Raw genomic sequence first — 18,434 nt, forward strand, 5'->3', positions numbered from 1 at the left:
GGATTTCTCCCTATGGGGGAAAAAAAAATATAATGTAGGGCTTGCTGCACACAAAAGGCACCCCAGCCCTTGCAGGTGGACCTGGCAGGGGGCCACAACCCAGTGGGGCAAGTGCAGGGGAGGGGTCCTGAGTCTGCGGGTTAGCTGTCACTACTAAAATGGCTCTAGGAAGGCAATGGTGATAAAGAATCCTTGTTTCCTCCCTGCTCCCTCCTGCCATTGCAGGGCACGCAGCAATCATCCACCTGCCAGCCTCCCTGTGCAGTGGGCAACCTCAGGTCCCCACTAGTAAGGAAATGAAATGCCACCTGAAGTCGGAGGTTCAAGAAATACAGCTTTCCTTGTCGTGCTGTTTTCTCTAAGGACAGTTGCCTGTTTTGACGGTGCTGGCCAAAAGGAGGGCAAGAACGAGGGCAACTGTTGGCAAGAGCTGGAAAAGCAAATGCTGCCGGATCAGGGCCAGCAGGCTGTGAATGCTCATCACCTTCCAGGGGAGTTACTGGGTGCAGCTGTGAGCAGAAGGACCTTGCCGTTCTTGACACCAGAAGTTTGATTCCAGTTTACGATAAAAGTCAGAGAAAGTATTCCTGGAGATTGGTTTGGGCATTAAAAAAAAAGAAGAGGGTGTGGGGGGAAGAGTTAATTTCTTTGTCCACCTCCCTTTCTCAGCTGCGTTCCTCTACAACCTTGGGAAAATCTGCTCTGCCTCGGTTTCACCCTCTGTAAAATGGGAATAGTAATAATGACAGACCCCTCCTTTTAGATCACTGGATCAAAGGTACTATATAAGTTCAAAGTGCTGTTTCTATAGGGCATTATTGCCAAATTCACTATAAGCAATTCCATTGGGTACTTGATAACAACAGTAGAATCAGTCAAACGCCCTTGATGCATTGCATGGTCCCAGATACCTTTCAGAGCCTCTTTGTGTGCCATCCCACCCCCTGAGGTCTGCAGGGATGGGGCTTTTGGAGCCTGGATTTTGCAGGAGCAGGAGGGGTACAGTCTGTGTCTTTGCTTCTGGCCCCTGAACTATGGACCGCTTTTCTTTTTGACCTGATGAGGACAACTGGAACTAGCCCTTTTAAAAACAGGTTTAAAACATACAACTTATATATATATATATATATATAAAATTTCATAAGGCCTTTAGCACATAATGCTGAACTCGTGTTGATTTTTGGTTGTTTTACTCTTGCATGGTTTGTTGTCATTTTAATCTGTATTTGTTTCACTGCAAAATGGTTAGGATGCTTTTGGATCTAGACACATTGCTAATAGAAATTTGATTCATATTAGCTTTGTGATTTTTAGCTATTAGGTAGCTAACCATTTTCTAAAATGTCACCTTTTTTAAAAAAAAAAAACTACCCCAGGAAATCTAGTATCTTAATAGCTGGAACTGTTACAATTACAATTAACTCCAGTTATACTGTTCTTGCAATTATAAAAATGTTTTTAAAATACATTTTGTGTTTCTAGTTTTTCTAAAATACATTGTGTTACGGTCCACTATCAAAACAAGAAGAGTAAATGTTATATCAGATATTACCGTGCGGGGCTTCATGAGTAAATTCACAAACAGTCCGATTATTCTTCCTCTTCTACTTTTTTTCTTCCCCCCCCCCAAGAAGCACTGAGTGTGTATATGCAGCTTCAGAAGTTTCCTTAGAGCTCTTTTATACTTTAATAGGTTTGTTTTGGTGGCTGTTTGCTAGACGAGTATGCTGCAGACATATTTTTTTCAAAAGGTCAAGCAGTCTCCTAACATGTCCATTGTGTATCACTGCAGTAAGAAATCCTCAGTGCAAAGGAGAGCTTCATGGTTAAATTTTAAAAGATAATGATTTAAATCTTTTTGTTAGCCTCTTTTTTTACATCCTTAGCACTGCTTTTGGAGAGTCAACTTTTAACACGGTAGAAAGCAGGAAGCCCATTAATTAAAAATAACAAACAGCTAAAGGTAAACTTAGTTGGTCACCTTTCCTTCTGAAATCCTGGCATTTAGCTATGTTTGTAAGGAACATAGTAACGAATGAGTAGCCATGGCACTAATATAAGGACAAAGCAAAATCACCAATTACGGAAATGTCTAGGGCTCGGGGCCTGAATCTTTGATTTCCCATATGGATCTTAAAAACATATGCATAATTGGCTTCTAACCGTGCATACTCTAGGAACATATTCAAGAATCAACTACAGATATTTTTTCAGACACTGACTAAATATATATTCACTTGTCAGCAAAAAAAATGCATCATTTTGATCCTCTTACAAAAAAATAAAAGGAATGTTCTTCCAGCGAAGTGAAGTTGTAGTGTATTAAAAAAGTCACATATTTTCACTCATACAGGAGTGAAGGGGAAAAGAGAGGAGATGCTTGCAATATTTAAGCACTCTTTGAGATACAAGAGTAATCAATGTAACTTCTGCCTCATACTTGAGAACTACCATTTATTAATACACATCAGAACCATCGCTATGTTAAAGCAAATAGCAGTGCCATTCAGGCTCAGTTTCAGTGAAAAAAAAAGAATTGTTCTTTATGGACAAAGAGAGAGAGAATTAGCCAAACTCAAAATACTGGTCAGATTTCACTTGTCTCAAAAATTGGAGAAAAAATTATGCAAGTCTGTAACTCTGGGTCATTTTGAAGGAAAGAGAGACCCTAAAAATTATTAATAAATTAGTATAGCACATACTGATCAAAATATCTTGTTAACTGGTTGGAATGACATAAATTAGAGTACTCTATAAATGTTGTTTCAAGCATTGGAAATAGAATTGTCATTGGCCACCAATTTGATTTTTAAAAAAAAGTTATTCTTTCCCTCAGTGGTCCTTATTTTGGGGGTATGCAATATACCTTAGTGTTTCCCTCTTTAATTCAGTACATATGAGTGCTTACAACAGTTTAACTTTATATATCAGGTATGTTTCAGAAACTGAAAAAAGTCTCCAGCTGATTTAGCAGCTGAGGCATTACTCATCAGAATATCTGATTACCAGCATATTAAGCAGTGGAACAGAATAAACTTGAAGCATTGCATCTCCCAATACATATATTTTAATTACTACTAGCCAAACATATCAAGATGGCTTTATATTAAAAATTTATTGCATGGTCATGTAAACAGAAATCCCCGATATTGGTCCTTTTCAAAATGTTGTCATTATCAAGTATGCCACAGCAGCTAAGTTTTCCTTTAAAATTTCTGTGTGCGTGTCTCTTAATGATTATGGGTCTCGTACTCCTCATTTAAAACAATTGCAATGGTTGTGTTCAGGCACCCTGGCAGAAAAGCCAGCCAGAAACACAGGCAAAAACAATAACAGTTGCAGAGGTGTGACACCTACCTTCTTCTTCCCTAATCAAACTCCGTCCACATGAAACCCCCTGATTTCTCAGAGTTGTAACCCTTTAATTGTCAATACTCTAAATATATAGCTGTACTTGTATAGAAAGCCATCTTTCAAAAGGTAGTCGATGTATAAATTTTGCCTTTTTTTCAATAGCTTTAGGCCAGATTTCCTTATTCCAAGTAATTGATTCTAATACGTAATCTTAAAACATAAGATAGTAAATTATTAAGACCTGATTTTTCTGTTCAGACCGCTCTTAATTACTGTGCAGTCTGAAAATATGAGAGTATCAGGGTAGGAGTTTCATTTGAACAAATCTCCAAACAGACTGTGCATGGACTAGGGCTTCGGATTTCCTTACGCCGCAGAAAAATTTCCTTTTCCCTTTCTAGCTAAAACCCCTGAGCAGCTGTAAACACCTCTTCCTATCTAAAGGCTTGGCTCCCCTAACGCAGTCTGGTCATCTTAAGAATCCACTGGTCAAATGAATTTCAATGACCGGTAATCAAAATTTCCCTTAAAGCCCACAGCATGGAGGTAGCAGTGATAGCATTTCTGCAGTTACGGCAAGGAAACACTGTATTTCTTAACGTCTTGGTTCTCGATTTCTCACCCGCATGAAATATGGGTAACACCATACTCCAGGCATATATACGACACCATTGAAGAAAGGGCAGGAGTGATGGAGACAACAGCTAGAAACTCCAACGCCACAACGTGATTACAGTATGTTTTCCTTTCCTTGTTCTTTCAATTCACAGTAAATTTCATTCTAGCTCTTAGAAATCATCATTCTTTCCCCCTTTTTATTTCAAAATGGTTGCATATTTTTCATTCACGAAAAGGTTAAAGGCGTTTCCCCATCGCAGGAGGGATTATCTTACCAGAGGATTCTGGGACTGCAGATGTATACTGCGGCAAAATCCTAAATTCATCGGCAAAAAAAAATCATTTTCAGACCCCAGCTACTAAAAATAATAGAATTATAGTAAATCATTGATAAGATTAAAACATAAAGCCATTTTTACGTTCCAAAGTGCTCTAAAACATGAGTCTTTTCTCTTAATTCATTTCTTAAATAATGCAAATTTTAAAGTAGCTTTTCTATCCCAAGCACGCAGCGCCATGAAATCGATAATTTTTGATCTTTTGGTTAGTAGGCAACATGGTGAGCTATTGCAGTGACTGCAGGCAGCAGACATGTTCTTGTCAGCTAAAAATTTTCATATTGTTTTTGAGTCCATGGAGATTTGCGGATGGGATACAGCCAGTTATAGCTTCAGCTTGCACTTTGCTGGGGGGACGTAAACCAGCACTGTTTTAGATGCGTGTATAGATACAGATATATGTTTTAAAAACAAGAAGCATTACTGGATTTTAAACAAAAAATTATGTAAAAAGAATGGCTGGTGTGATTATAATCGCATCATGCAGGGTCCACGGTTTCCATTTAGTGAAATTTCGCAGAGGGCAACTTCTTAAGAACATCCCTGCTGTGCAGAGTGAAAAGCATGAACAAACCAAAGACAGAATTCATCTGTGTTTATATTTTACAGACAATGAAAAACCTACTCTTTGTATGCCTTTTTTTCCACCTTATTATTTCACGAAAACTGCAGCATTTTCCCCGCCCCCACCCGAACACTCACCACCCCAGCACTGCGGTGTTCAGTGTTTCTTTCTTTCTTTTTTTCCACCTCTTCTTCTTCTTTTTTGCTTTCACAAATTCTGCACGCGCCATCTTTGTCTATTGTTACTCTTTTCTAATTTCTCTTGCCCATTCTCTTTCAAATCAGCTAATAAACAGAAGGCTAAATGCCTGATCAATGCTTATGTGTTATATTCTCCCCATCTTTTTCTGTCTGAGAAATAAAATTAAAAAAAAAAACCCAAACCAACACCCCACACCCCAAAATTTCCGTATTACCATAACCTGTTGTATACAGTGGTGATAAAAAACATTATTAACATAATAGCAACAGCTGCAGCCTAAATAGAAGCTATGAGATAATAAATGTGCTACAACAAATTAATTTGCTGCAGGTGCTTGTGCTCTGAACTGCGTAACCCAAGCCATTTCAAGTCTGAATACAATTATTATTCCCCCCACATGCTAAAACAAAGTGCAGAGTGAAATGTCCTCTTATTATAAATATCTTTTCCTGTCCCCCAAACATTTTTACCATCAGCAAAGAGTGGAAGAAAGGATTTTTAAAAGCTTAGTAGAAAGCTGTGGCATTTAAAAATATTTAAAGAGGCTTCAAGTCATGTCCAGGCTTGAAGAGATAATGTCTGTTTATACATTAATTTGCACCTATTGTCTCTTAACCAGAGCCCTATAGGTAACGACGCACCGAAGTATTACATACGTGCAATTGGCAAGGCAGGGGCTGTAAATATCTCATTAGTAACAGATGCATGTTTGTATATGTTGGCGCTTCCGTTTACTTCATTGCAGAGAAAAAAAAATCTCTTTGCAATTTGGCTTGTATAATGTGCAGTGAACTAAGCAGGGATTTTTACTGGTTTTTTTCTGGTAAATATAGTGTTTATGGAAGCCAGTTACTAGCTACCTTACAGGCATGCACCAGTAGCATGTTGCAGCATTCTTCAGACTATGAAGATGGGAAGTTAAATGAAGCCAAGTGATCTCTTTTCATTTGGGCACCATAATGTAAAAATTAACTACATGCTTTTTTCTTTCTCTTCCCCCCCACCCCCCTTTTTTTTACTGCTCACAGACCTAATTGTCTGAAACCTGGTGAAAAGGCAAAATTAAGGGCTCAGTTGTTCTGACTTTAGTACCTTTTTCATTGCCACGGTATACACGGCTTTTTTTTTTTTTTTTTTGCAAAAGTAATTAGAGAACTTGTGTGTTTTAAAAGATTGATTATTCTCACAGAGTAACCTTGAAATGTTCTTTCTGTGATCTTAAAAAAAAAAAAGTATCACGTGTATCCTAAGAGAACTAATCAAACTAATTCCTTGCACAGGACACAGTTCCTCTGTGTTTTGGCTTAGCTTTGCAGCGATCAGAGAAGCTCGACGAACCACTTGTGCTGAAGCAGGGCAGACACGGTGCTGTCCGGGCGGGTGGTGCAGATGGAGAGGTGCACTGAAACCCCACTGATTGTGCAACCCTCGTTGGTGGTGATGAGCGCTTGCTCACATGAGTCGGCCCAGGGAGGTCAATTGGATTACTCATGAGCGAGTGCGACATTGCACAACTCGTCTCTAAGCTAGAATTTGCATGTCTCAAATCCCTTTTACCTGAAGAAGAAAACATATAATCAATTAAGCAAAGATGTATATACTGTGCTAGTGAAAATGGGTTTGTTTTTAATGCTGCTTTTGTATCAAACTCTTGTTTTCTTTCTGGAGCTTCTTCACATCTACTCCAAAGATCTGATTTTTAAGTTGTTATTTGGGCTCAGCTTCCATCTATGTCCATAGCTATTTTCTCAGCGTAACAACTGGGACATGAATTCCTAAATTTGAGGCATTAATCTCCATAATAGTTCATGGTAATGTGTCTCCCAGTCATCATCCAAGTGAGTAAATAGTATAGCATTTCTGCATGTGAAGCACAGGATGAAAATGTGCTTTCGCAAACTTCTGCGCAGGTATTTCCACAGCCCGATGTCTCCTTTCTCCTGAAGTAAAGCTGATGCTACAAATGAGTAGTGCTTTAGGCTCTGTCCCTCAGACCCCACCTAAAGAAATGTGGTGTGCAAGTATTTCAGTGTCATGCTTTTAAGAGGCAGGGTGCTATTCATGTTCTCAAAGGATGTCCATATTTTGCTGGCAGGTGATTTCAATAGGGGAATTGGATCAACATTTCAGAACTTGTTCATCCATCTAACTGGTTCCTGAAGTACCTGAGCACCTGCCTGGCTCAGGTTATCAGGACCACATCACGCCATAGGAAAATGCAAATCAAAACTGGAGAGCCGAAGCAGGACTGAGGAGCAGGTTTTCAGGTTATTTAGGCAGCTAGTGGAGTACTCCATACCGTCCCTTGCTCCTGCTAGCAGGTGCTTTTGGAAATTTGCCGTCTGCCAAGCAAAATGTCTTGTTTGGCATTCAGCAGGAAAACTGGGAGAGAAGCCGTGGTTGACCTAGCCCTACAGAGGAGAAATGCATGTGTCGGAGAACAGTGACTTTACACAACAAAGCATTACATGGCGGGAATCATGGGTGGCTTCATTAAGAAAACATATGCAAATACTTTTGGAAGTATTACACCACCTGATTAATTTAATGGGGGGAAAAAAGTAGATACAACAAGCTGTTTATTTTTCCATTATAAAAAACTCTTCCCTCACCAAAGAACAAAAAGGAAGAGAGGAGACCTGATGGCTGGCTCTGGAGAAAAGCAGATAGTTAAGTGTAAGACCTGTGCAATGCAGGTAGCGTGACTGGTGCCTTTTATTGCTGTGTGTATGACTGCAAAAAAGCAGAGACGATTTTTTTTTTCATGGGATAATGTGACTCAAGATTAAGCTTTATTGTGAATGTTGAATGTGGGTCTAGTCCTGTCAGGTGCTGAGCACCCAATCCAGAAAGCATTTGTTGAGAGTTAAGGAAGGCCAGCGGGACTACCCACATTTAAAAAAAAAAAAGAAATAACAAACAGTGATTGTGTTACCACTTTATTGTATCTGGTAATATCTGCCCTTCTGCGTAATTATAAATGACTTTTTTTTTGTTTGCCTCATCTCAGTTTCTGCAACCTGTGCTTACACAGGTTCTGTTTCTGCAAGTGTATTCTTCAGCACTGGAAACGTGAACATGAATGCATGAGTCTGAAGCACTTTCCTGGGCTGTGCTCATCCACAGACTCACCCGTTCATTTGTGTGGGTTTTACAATAGCGTTTTGTTATTGTTTTGTGTCAATATTTGCTACTGTGCTGGCTCTGCCTTTTCGCTTCCACCCACCTTTCTCCTTGCACGCGCGCTGCCAGAGAAGTGTGGTTTGACTGTAACCATTCCAAGAGATATTGCCATTTACAGCAGCGTCATGGGTATGACTTGTCAGGCAATGTCTGCGGGGCTGGAGGGGAGGCAGCACGTGGAGGCACTGCTATGCGTACCCGGGGGGTCCCTGCAGCCCATCCCCAGCCAGCCCACTCGGTAGCGCAGAGAGGGCCATGCCACATCTCAGGGTGAGGGTGTTGCATGGCTGAAGGTTTTTGGGCTGAGGCATGGGTTCACAATTTCAGAGCTCTTCTTTTGCCCCTCTGTAGGGCTGGACAAGTCAGCTAACTGTCTCTCCTTGCACCAGATTACCTCCAGCACAGAGGGACGGCTTGCAAAGTGTCTTTGGGAGAAGGGCTTAACTCTGGGCACTCAAGCCTCTAGAAGCAGAAGTGGGGACAGGTCTTTGCCAACAGATTTACTTATCCCTGTGCAAGGGCCTGCTGCATGTGAAATACTGTGGGGCAGAGACAAAGCTACTGTGGTTTCTGGGGAAGCCCTAGGTGAGAGGGCTGAGTTGGCACCTGTTTCCTTCTCATAAGCTTCTTCCTTTGCCCTCCCAATGTTGCTGTGTTTGCCATTGCCTTTCTCAACCACCAGGTTCCTGCTCCCATTTAGAAGCCATGCAACTTCTCAAATTATTACTTTTTTGAAGTTGGTTAATGCCACTGCGCAGTGGAGCTGCTCTCCCACATAAACAACTTGGCGAGGCCTCCTGATGTGGTGCACGGGACGAAGGGACTTGAATATGGCTGAGCTTGTGCTGCGGAAGGAAGAAGGAGCTGATGAGGAGGTCTGTCGGGGGAGGGATCTGCAGTGTGAACAGGCAAAAAACCCAACAGGAGAAGGGGGGATGTCAGCTGCCAGCACGGGCTCCTTTGAAGATCTCCGCGCAACCGGAGGGAGGATCAGGTTGCCAGCAAACTCTCTCTTCCCAAAACATCCTGCCCCTAAAAAAAGGAAAGTGGAGCACAGATTGCCAAGGGCCTTTTTCTAGTCGCCCCCTCACCCTGCGAGTCTCCCATCCTGCCACTGCCACCACGGAGCGTCCTGTAACAGGGCAATAGTTGCCCCGATGGCTCTGCTGTAGCTGGACTGAGGGACAGGGGCACATGCCCTGTCCGTGTAACCCACTGCATTTGGGATGCAAAGCATTTTTTTATGCTACTAGAAATAGCCAGCACCTGGGGTTTTATTTGCTTTCAAACCCATTTGTTTCTAATATATTGTCACCCCTGAGTAACTAACGAGTTTCACCCATGTATGTTGTTTTGTAAACTCTTAGGCTGGATTATTCAGCGAGTGACTGTACAAATAGCAGGGTCAAAGATGGGAGAAGGGGTGCTTTTCTACACAGGTGAAAATGGGTGAGAAAGAGTAATGAATTTGTGGCATGAATTTTCAAATTAGTGAAGGCTTGAGCAAGAAAAAAGAAGAAAAGCTTTTGGCATGGACACAGTTAAATATGAGTTTCACATTTTTGAAAAGTACAGGTGATCTGAATCTATTCATTATTTGAAATTCATATCTGGTCCTGTGCAAGAAGTGTAAAAACTGATACTGACTTTTAGGAATGTCCCTCAAGACCTTTATACACCTACATTCTGTTGCTTTTCCTTTCATCCTCTTGTCAGTCAATACTTAACCCTTTTGGATTCTGACCTTTTGATAGTGTGAGGGCTCGGTGTAGAGCTGATCAGATAGGTAAAAGAATATTCTTGCATATTTTCACAAATCAAAGCACCACACTTGGTTTACTGTGATTTGTGGGTTATATTATTACAAGTACACAGGAGCTTGTTCACTGAGGCACTAAGTCTCTCAAAATCTTCCTTAATTTGTTTCACAAACCTTTATTTACTTGAAAATATTTTTTATTCTTTCTTGCATATTAAATCAGAAGTTTAAAAAGCACCCCAAATCAAATCAGCAAGTGTAAAAGTTTCCGTATGATTTGCACAGTCACTGAGCCCCCCTAAATAGTCGGAGCAAACAGTTTGAAAAAGAGCATATGAGGCTGGTTAGTAAGCACTGATATAATTTTAAAAAATCCTCTAACCCAGATGGTAGTAAATGTGTCAAACAATGTCAAAACAAACCCAAATGGTCGTAAATGTGTAAAATAATGACTAAACAGAAATATTCAACCATCTCTACATATCTAAAACATTTCTAAGTACGTACTGGTCTCAGGCTTATAGTAATATCCTTGACTGTCGTCTAGTTTCAGTAGTATAAGGAAATTGCTACAGAAAAGGTGACAATAATACGTCTTGTTGGAACTGAGAACCAAAATGAAGCAGCTGTACATCAGAGAGGAAATCTGAACCAAGAGACTGATAATGAGTGTGGCAAGTATTTTTTCTTGCTTATGGGTGGAAATGCCAGCGAAGTGTCCGTTTGAAGACAAAGCACATAGTAATGCGATCATAAAAATCTCCTAATGGGGACTATGTGATGTACGGTAAATGTATTCCTTTCAATACATTATTCCCTCTACACGCAGCCTTTCAAGGTTGCCTCAAACTGTACAGGGGATATGATAGCATTGGCGTAGCTAGGTGTGGGCAGAGCTGAACCTCCTTTTTCATTAATATTGCTATTATTTGTGCTGTTATTATTTAATACGTATATCACAGCAGCTCCTCAGAAGCTCGGCTAAAAAACGTCACCCCGTTTTTGTAAGGCAGTGTGCAGACATTGCCAAGGCACCGCCGGTGCTCTGAAAAGCCTGCAATTGATGGAAACGAGTGACATTCAGAGGGTGGGGAGACGAGTACCATAATTATAGGTGGGGCTGGTAGTATTACCTGTTATTAAGGGCTTGCCTGACACTTCCCATTTTAAGACCTGTTTTTGGTGGCTTGTAACTACTTAGTAAACTTTAACCATTCGTCTTTCACTAGACTTCCGTCCTTGGCTGCCAGTGCTGCTCAGGCGTTATTAACAGGCTGATTTATTTCATTTAGGCATCATGGCAGGATTGGGGCTGACAGAGGGAGCAGCAGCTTTAAAAAAAAAAATAGAAAGAAATTTTGTCATTTTGCCTTTCACTGTTTATCTGAAATAGCGACTTAAATATTATAATGTCACCCTGTTTCCTTGTATTCCTCCGGCTGTCTGTCTGCATCCATCTGTGAGCTCTTGTCTTAGATTTAAGTTTGTCTTTCTGTTCTGCATTTGTACAGTACCTTACACAGCCAGGTACTGGTCCATGACTGGTACACCTATAAGCTACAGCAGTGCCAAAAAACCCTCTGGTTTTGCACAGGATTAATGCTTTTGAGAGGCAAAGAAATATTCCCTGTCCAGAAATCCTTCACGATCTCTTCCTTATTGATTGTGACTCCTGAATTGCTTACCTTTCCCCTCACGCTTAAAGTGCTGGAAATGTTTCATATTCAAATATGAGTGGCTTTTCTTGTCAACAACAGCTCCTTTTAGTAAATGCTCTTGCTAAAAATAAAAAGGCTGTTTTTCAGCCTCTGTTTAAACAGAGACACAGTGCTGTTGGGGGATCGAGCCGAGCAAAAGCTTATTCCCTCTACCTGTGTGTTTGGAAGCAGCACAGAGGGGAAGGGATTGAGCCACTGAGTTCATGTTTCCACTGGAAATGCAAAACAGAGGGCCAAGATTCATTAAAATTGTTATACTAAGTCAATATGACCTTTCCCTTTGTATTTTGCTTCCTTCGATTGACTTGAAATTGGACTGAGCAGTGAGCACCGTGTTCAAGACTTCGGAATTTCTTCAGCAAAGGTTGATGTTTTCAACTGTAAGGGGATCATTGTTTCAATAGTGATTTTTGTGTTACCCATAAAGCCTCACAGACCATTTCATTCACCTCCTTTGTAGTCAGTATTTTTCACCCCCATTAAACTAAAGAGTTGACAAAATCTAACATAATTTGGCCTTTTAGAATAAATGAAAAAAATCACTGGATTCGCATTACAACACCAAGTTGTTAACATTGTGCTTTCTATACCTGAAGCCTAATCCTGCAAAGTGTTTTGGGTTCTTTTGCTTCAGTTTTAATTTTAATTATGAGCATTTTTATCCCCCAGTAAAGTGAACATCCCTGACATTTGCAGCATCTGTCCCTACATTTAACCAAGTCAATAATGAAAAAGTTTGAAGGCTGAATGTTTGAAGCTGTTGCTATTGGGATTAAGGATGGTTTCCTAAATGCAGACCTATGTTCTCTCCTTGTAACCTGGTTATGGACTGTGTAATCTATGGCACACTTTTAGAGTGTAATCATATGGAAAAGTCCTTGGCCAAAAAAAGCAAGCAAACAAGACTAGATCTCAGCAAACCACAAACGTGCTTCGACATCTGAGTGTGGGCAGACCCAGGAGCTGAAGACTATGCCATGCATCATGCAGAGGGTAATTTTCTGCTGATTTAAAAAAAAAAAGAAAACCAAACAAAAAAACCAAAACCGAAACACTACACCCTCTAACAAATCTGATTTGACCTAAGATCTTAATGTGGCTGTGACTTGTGATTAATTTATTCTTTCCTTCCTGGGTGGCCTCTAGTAGCTTTCAATGATGTAGCAAAACACATCCCCCTACGCTTCTACCCCCATCTTTTAAAAGCAGCCCACACTCCTTCCTCACAGGTCTGCCAGCTGAAAAGGCAAAACTGACTGCTTTTTTCCTTTTCAGACCATACTCTTTACACACATGCACATGCACAGGACTCCTGCAGGGGTCAATGGGAGTATATTATGCAGGGATTGAGAAGAGAATACAACCCTGTCTTGCTGGTGCTTTTCCTAGGATCAGGTGGAAAGATGGTGTTTGCAGGACACAGTTTGCTGGCACCATGCCAGGCTCATGCCAGCTGCTGCAAATGCATGGTAATAAGCCTATTTCTATGCGAAAGAGCTTATTGCTAATAATTTCTGTCAGCTTCTAACTGATTAGTGTTTTGGTTTTTTTTAAATCAGATGTTTACAAGAAGTATTTTATTTTATTTTTTTAATGCAGTGTTTTAATGCAGTGCGAATGGTTATCAGCTCCATCTGACTCATCCAGCCCAGAAACCAACTTAGGTTGGTTTCTAATTATAAAAGCTGAAGTAAAAGATAAAATAAAAAATATTTCCCCAAACAACTTGATTTTTCCTCCTATCTGGAATTAATGTGAGCAAATTTCACAGTGAGAAGCAGAACCTGCAAATAGCCAGGCTGTAGCCATTTGGGCTCTAGGTGTGTGCTGCTGGGAAGGGGCACCAAACGGTGGGTGAACCTGTTGGGAGTCAAGAAGACACAAGTCAAATTCTTTAGAAACCGCCAGCGCTGAAGTGATGATCTCACCATCTGATGCATAGGGGCACTGTTGAAGAGCCATGTTTTGCCAAAGTATCCATCCTGAGCTGTTCTAGTAAGATACAATAACTAGAGGCATGGTGGGAGATCCCGTAAATGTCCCTGTGAGCATTAGACAATCTCTGTTCCTTTTCTTGTGGTGCTACAGGGTTTTTTTTTCCTAAACAATAAGGAGGAAAATAAGGAAAAAGAAATAAGTGGCCGATACCAGTCTGGTTTCCAGGTAACATATATCTGTATCACAAAGCAGGCATCAGAGTTGTCGTAGGCCATCAGAGGCCCCCGGCAGCTAAATTGTTCATAAAGACCAAAACTTACGAGGAGCTGGTCTTTCTTCCATGGCAAGGCTGAGTGGGATGGAAGAACCTGAATTTCTTGCTGATCCCATGTGTGGCTAGACAGGTCTTCACCAGCAATCTCATGTCTTTCATGAGCTTGAAATCCATATTAACATTTTAAAATAACAAGCAATAACTGTGTGAGCTTCCAGGCTTTCCAAAAGCCTATTTATAGCCTCATATGCTGGCAACCAAATTCCTGCGTACACTGCCATCCCCAGCTGATTTTATTAGGTGAGCCTCTGTTGGATCCCCATCCCCAAATGACACTTCCCATTCTAGAGGGGCCCTCAGATAGTTGCATCTTTACTCTCTGGCTCCCCTCCAAACAAAATTTGTAAGAGACAAATCTTTGTTCAAGTGGGAAGTGCCACATTTATTCCTGGTCTGTAGGACGTAAGAGAGCTGGCTTGATTTCTCCATTCAGGCCTGTCTTAAGTCCTTATCGTGCCCGGCAATATAGTATCACACAGGAGGTGAATTCCTTTGGCATCTCACCTAGCATAGCCTATGACTGTCCTCTGAAACATCCAGTTTGGAAGAAAAGTCAACAAAAGCATCTCTGATGCTCCTGTGGGAGTGCCCCCACTTAATCAAATTTTCTGGAATGGGGGAAGAGAAAGGAAAGCTGAGTGGGCTTCATGGACTTACGGACTAGGAGGCCAGAGGTACTGTTGTGTTTAACTCATCTGATCCTCTTCTAGAAGGAACCTAATCTTGATTTTAAAATTGCCAGGGCCAAGGAACCCAGCAAAACCTTTGGGAGGTTCTTCTAGTAGTCAAACATCAGCACTTTTAAAGTCTCGTCTGAACTTGTCCAGTTTCCAGTTGCAGCTTCTGGGTGGTGTTACACCTCTGTCTTCTGTAGCACGCATCCCAGTATGATGCTCTGTTCTTACAGACTGATCAAATCCAGTCCTTCATTTTCTCTGTGATAAAGTCTCACCTTTTACTAAACAAGGCAAATTTTCCACACCTACTCTGCTTTACAGCTTATTGACACCCTTCTAGACCACAAACACCAGGATGGGACAAAGTGGCTGCATCTAGACTGCGCCTGAGATACGTACAAGGTGATGTGGTGGGCTAAAGCTGTTGGGCTTGTTGACCAGCTCCATACATCCACGTGGCAGCCTCTGGGACACCGTGGCATGGGAGGCTGGTGTTCCTCACTGGGAACCCACATTCTGGCAGCCCCTACACCCCATTGGAGATCCCAGGAGGCAAAGGCCAAGGCACATGGCATGGCTGGTCACGGCTGAATGCTGCACATCTGTACGGCTCACCCACACAGATGCAAGTTAGATACCACCAAGGAGTTGTATAGACCCAAGATTTTGGCTCTCTAGCAGTTCCCCAGAAGTGGAGTCACACCCAATAGACAGGTTGGTTTCACAAAATGAGGCTGCAAGGTTGTTAGGATTCACAAACGCGCTTAGGCCTTCACTGGATGAACCAGTGCCAAAATACAAAATGCAGCCTCTGTATCCCAAGGTTCTCCCACCCTTGTCTTAGAGACTTGGTCTTTTGGCCACTGCATCTCAGGGATTCGTACTTACCTGGCTGTTTGCCATGACCAGGCTGTCATTGCTTTCCAGGACAGAGTCCCTGATTCTATAATGACCCCCTACGCTCATAGCTTCTTTACACCTTTACATTGGGGTGCATTAGAAAACATGCTGTTTGCTTACTAATAGCTCGCCCTGCATCAGTGACCTCTCTTCTTTGTTCACTCCCAGTCTTTGTGTCATCTGCCAACTTTATCAGCAAGGATTTTATATTTTCTTCCAGGTCACTGATAAAAATGCAGAGTAGCTCAGATGTTTTTGTTAGCAGAAAGGGCCTGTGGGACTGTCCCTTGCAACTTGTGGGTTCTTAGAAAATTTGGGTTTCTTATTATATCAACCACAAACTCCCCCCAAAGGTAAGCTGCCTAGGAAATGACTCCTATCAATATCCCACTGGTATTCCAGAGCACAGCTCTACTGCACAGGGAGAAGAGATTTACGCATATTGAATTCACTGTTATTACTTTGACAAATAGCATAATCCCTCAGAGCTAGTTCCTGCATAATCACTTCTGTATGTTTTTACTGACCTTAGAAACAGAACTAGAGATAAGAATAGTTGAGAAGATGGAAGACAGCTTACCAGACCCTCCTTTGCTCTGGGCTGATACAGGCTGCCTGGAAACTGTTAAAAGATGTGCTCCAACTTCCAGTGTTTTCTTCAGTTTTGTAGTGACAAGGACACCCTTTTAAAGGTTTGGGTTAAAAGAGGGATGTGTTTTGAAGGCATGCAAAGGAAGAAAATGCATTCTTATTTTGCGGAACAGTCCAAACAGATATCTCTGTGTGTGTTTTAATCACGGTACGGACAAATCTGCCTCTGTGATGCTTTCATGCATCAGATGCTATTCAGAGGGAATCAGGCACGGCTGCAACCCCAAACAGACGGAATAAGTTTAATGATCAACTGAAGTGGGAGCCAACATTATCTCGTTTGAGACGTTTTAATGCCTTATCTTTAAGAGCTTGAATTAAAATTGTGATGACTCCATGTTGCCTGCTCCTTCCGATTAAGCATTTTGCAGAACTGTGTTCACGTTGTGATTACGTATCTGGGAGTATCTATGACTTTTGCCTCCCAGCATGTTCTCAAGAAGCATATGTCTTCACTTATCCAAGTCCTATCAAACCGAAGTTTGTAGAACTAACTATTCTTTATTTTTTTGAGTTCTTCTCCTTCCACTTCTTTCATACATGGGGTTTTTATTTGCCTGGGTTTCTGAATTCTCAGAAGAAGCAAAGTCAGATAGGTGAGATCCGTGTTTTCCTCTAAAGGTGAGGGTTGCCTGCCGTATCACATATGGCTAACTCCAGTGAAGTTTTAGCTAATGAAACTGTGATAGTGTCAAATGCATTTCATGTCTTTCTTTGAGAGGAATATAATGGAGCTAATTGAAGGCTCTGCAGATATTAAAGGCCATTCATGTGTTAGCAATATGGATTCTGTGTGGTGCTGCGTCTTCAGACTTACTGTTGTAAAAGCGTTTGTAACATTTCCAAGGGTTACAGCATGAAGAAATTTGAGCAATTGCATTTACCAGAATCTGTCAACAAGTTAACTGAAAAACAAGATCCAGGTTCTCAGATCAGATGATTGATTTATTTATTACCATAGCATGTTACATGCCCGTATAATATACAGGGCACACACGCAAATCTCTTCTGCTAAAAATGAGATTCAGTAACAACCTATACTTTATTTTTCACACTCCAGCAAGTGTGCACCATCATGCAATTTTATGACTTTGAGAGAGAAATGAAAGCTGAATAACATGTTTAACTTTATTTCAGGTTGTTGAATATCCATATGTGCTTCTCCCCAGTATATACTATGTCTGTTCCACTACCTAAATGCTAACAGACATGGCAGAGCAAGGAGAAACCATTGAGATATCTTGTGCTCCCCGTAAAAAAGTTTATTAAATAACATACTGCTAATTCACACTCTTTAGAGACCACCCAGATATTTCCAGTGCTGTCATATACCTACAACTGTTATTTTTGCAACATATATGCAAATGCATTAAGACTGAGTAAAACTGAACTGTAATTGTTGAAGGCCACACACCAGAATACACTGTATTCTTTTGTTTATTAACTTAAAGAGATCCCAGCCTGACTAAACATTAATTTTTTTTTCAGTGGTTTGCCCATGATTGGTGCCTCAGTGAGGTTCTACTATAATTTAATTTATTATAAGCAATGTCATTTTATCAGTAGCATGCCACATGTATTGCCTGCGCATTTTCTTAAAGTCTAATTAACCTTCAATATCGCATGGGTTAGTTAGTGTTGAAGGCTTGACTGTTGGGGTTGTTTAGCTTGTGTTTTCTTTTAGCACCGACCTTTTCAAATTCCCTTCTAGATAATGGGATATGACTTTTAAATGGAAGATATAGCTTTCAAAATGATTCAACATAATAAGAGATAAAACAACGGAGGAACTGAAAAAGCAAATAGTGCCTCTGACTTAAAAGGAAAACAACTATCAGTGCCCCTAGCAATTGTCTAATTTGGAGACATTTGAGAAAGACAGGTCTTAAGAGGGGAAAAAAAAAAGCCTGAAACTGAACACTGCCGCTTCAGAGTTGTGAATTTCAGCTGGCACAAAGTAAGAAGGGTGCAGATAAAGAGTATCTGATGTAAAGCTTCATGGCACAGCGTTAACCCACCAGCAAATTTGAGCAGAAGGAGTGAGCTCAGGCTGGACCAGCAGTCTGCTTCGTGCGGCTGTGGCAGCTTTGATCCTGCATTGCCAACCCCAATAGGAGGAATTGGCTTATACCGGGGGAAGAACAGTTCTTCTGATTGCAAAAGAAAGCTGGGGTGTGCCCTGCTCTAAATTGTTGTGC

The sequence above is a fragment of the Ciconia boyciana genome, chromosome 2 (genome assembly GCF_034638445.1).
Source record: "Ciconia boyciana chromosome 2, ASM3463844v1, whole genome shotgun sequence".
Lineage (NCBI taxonomy): Eukaryota > Metazoa > Chordata > Aves > Ciconiiformes > Ciconiidae > Ciconia > Ciconia boyciana.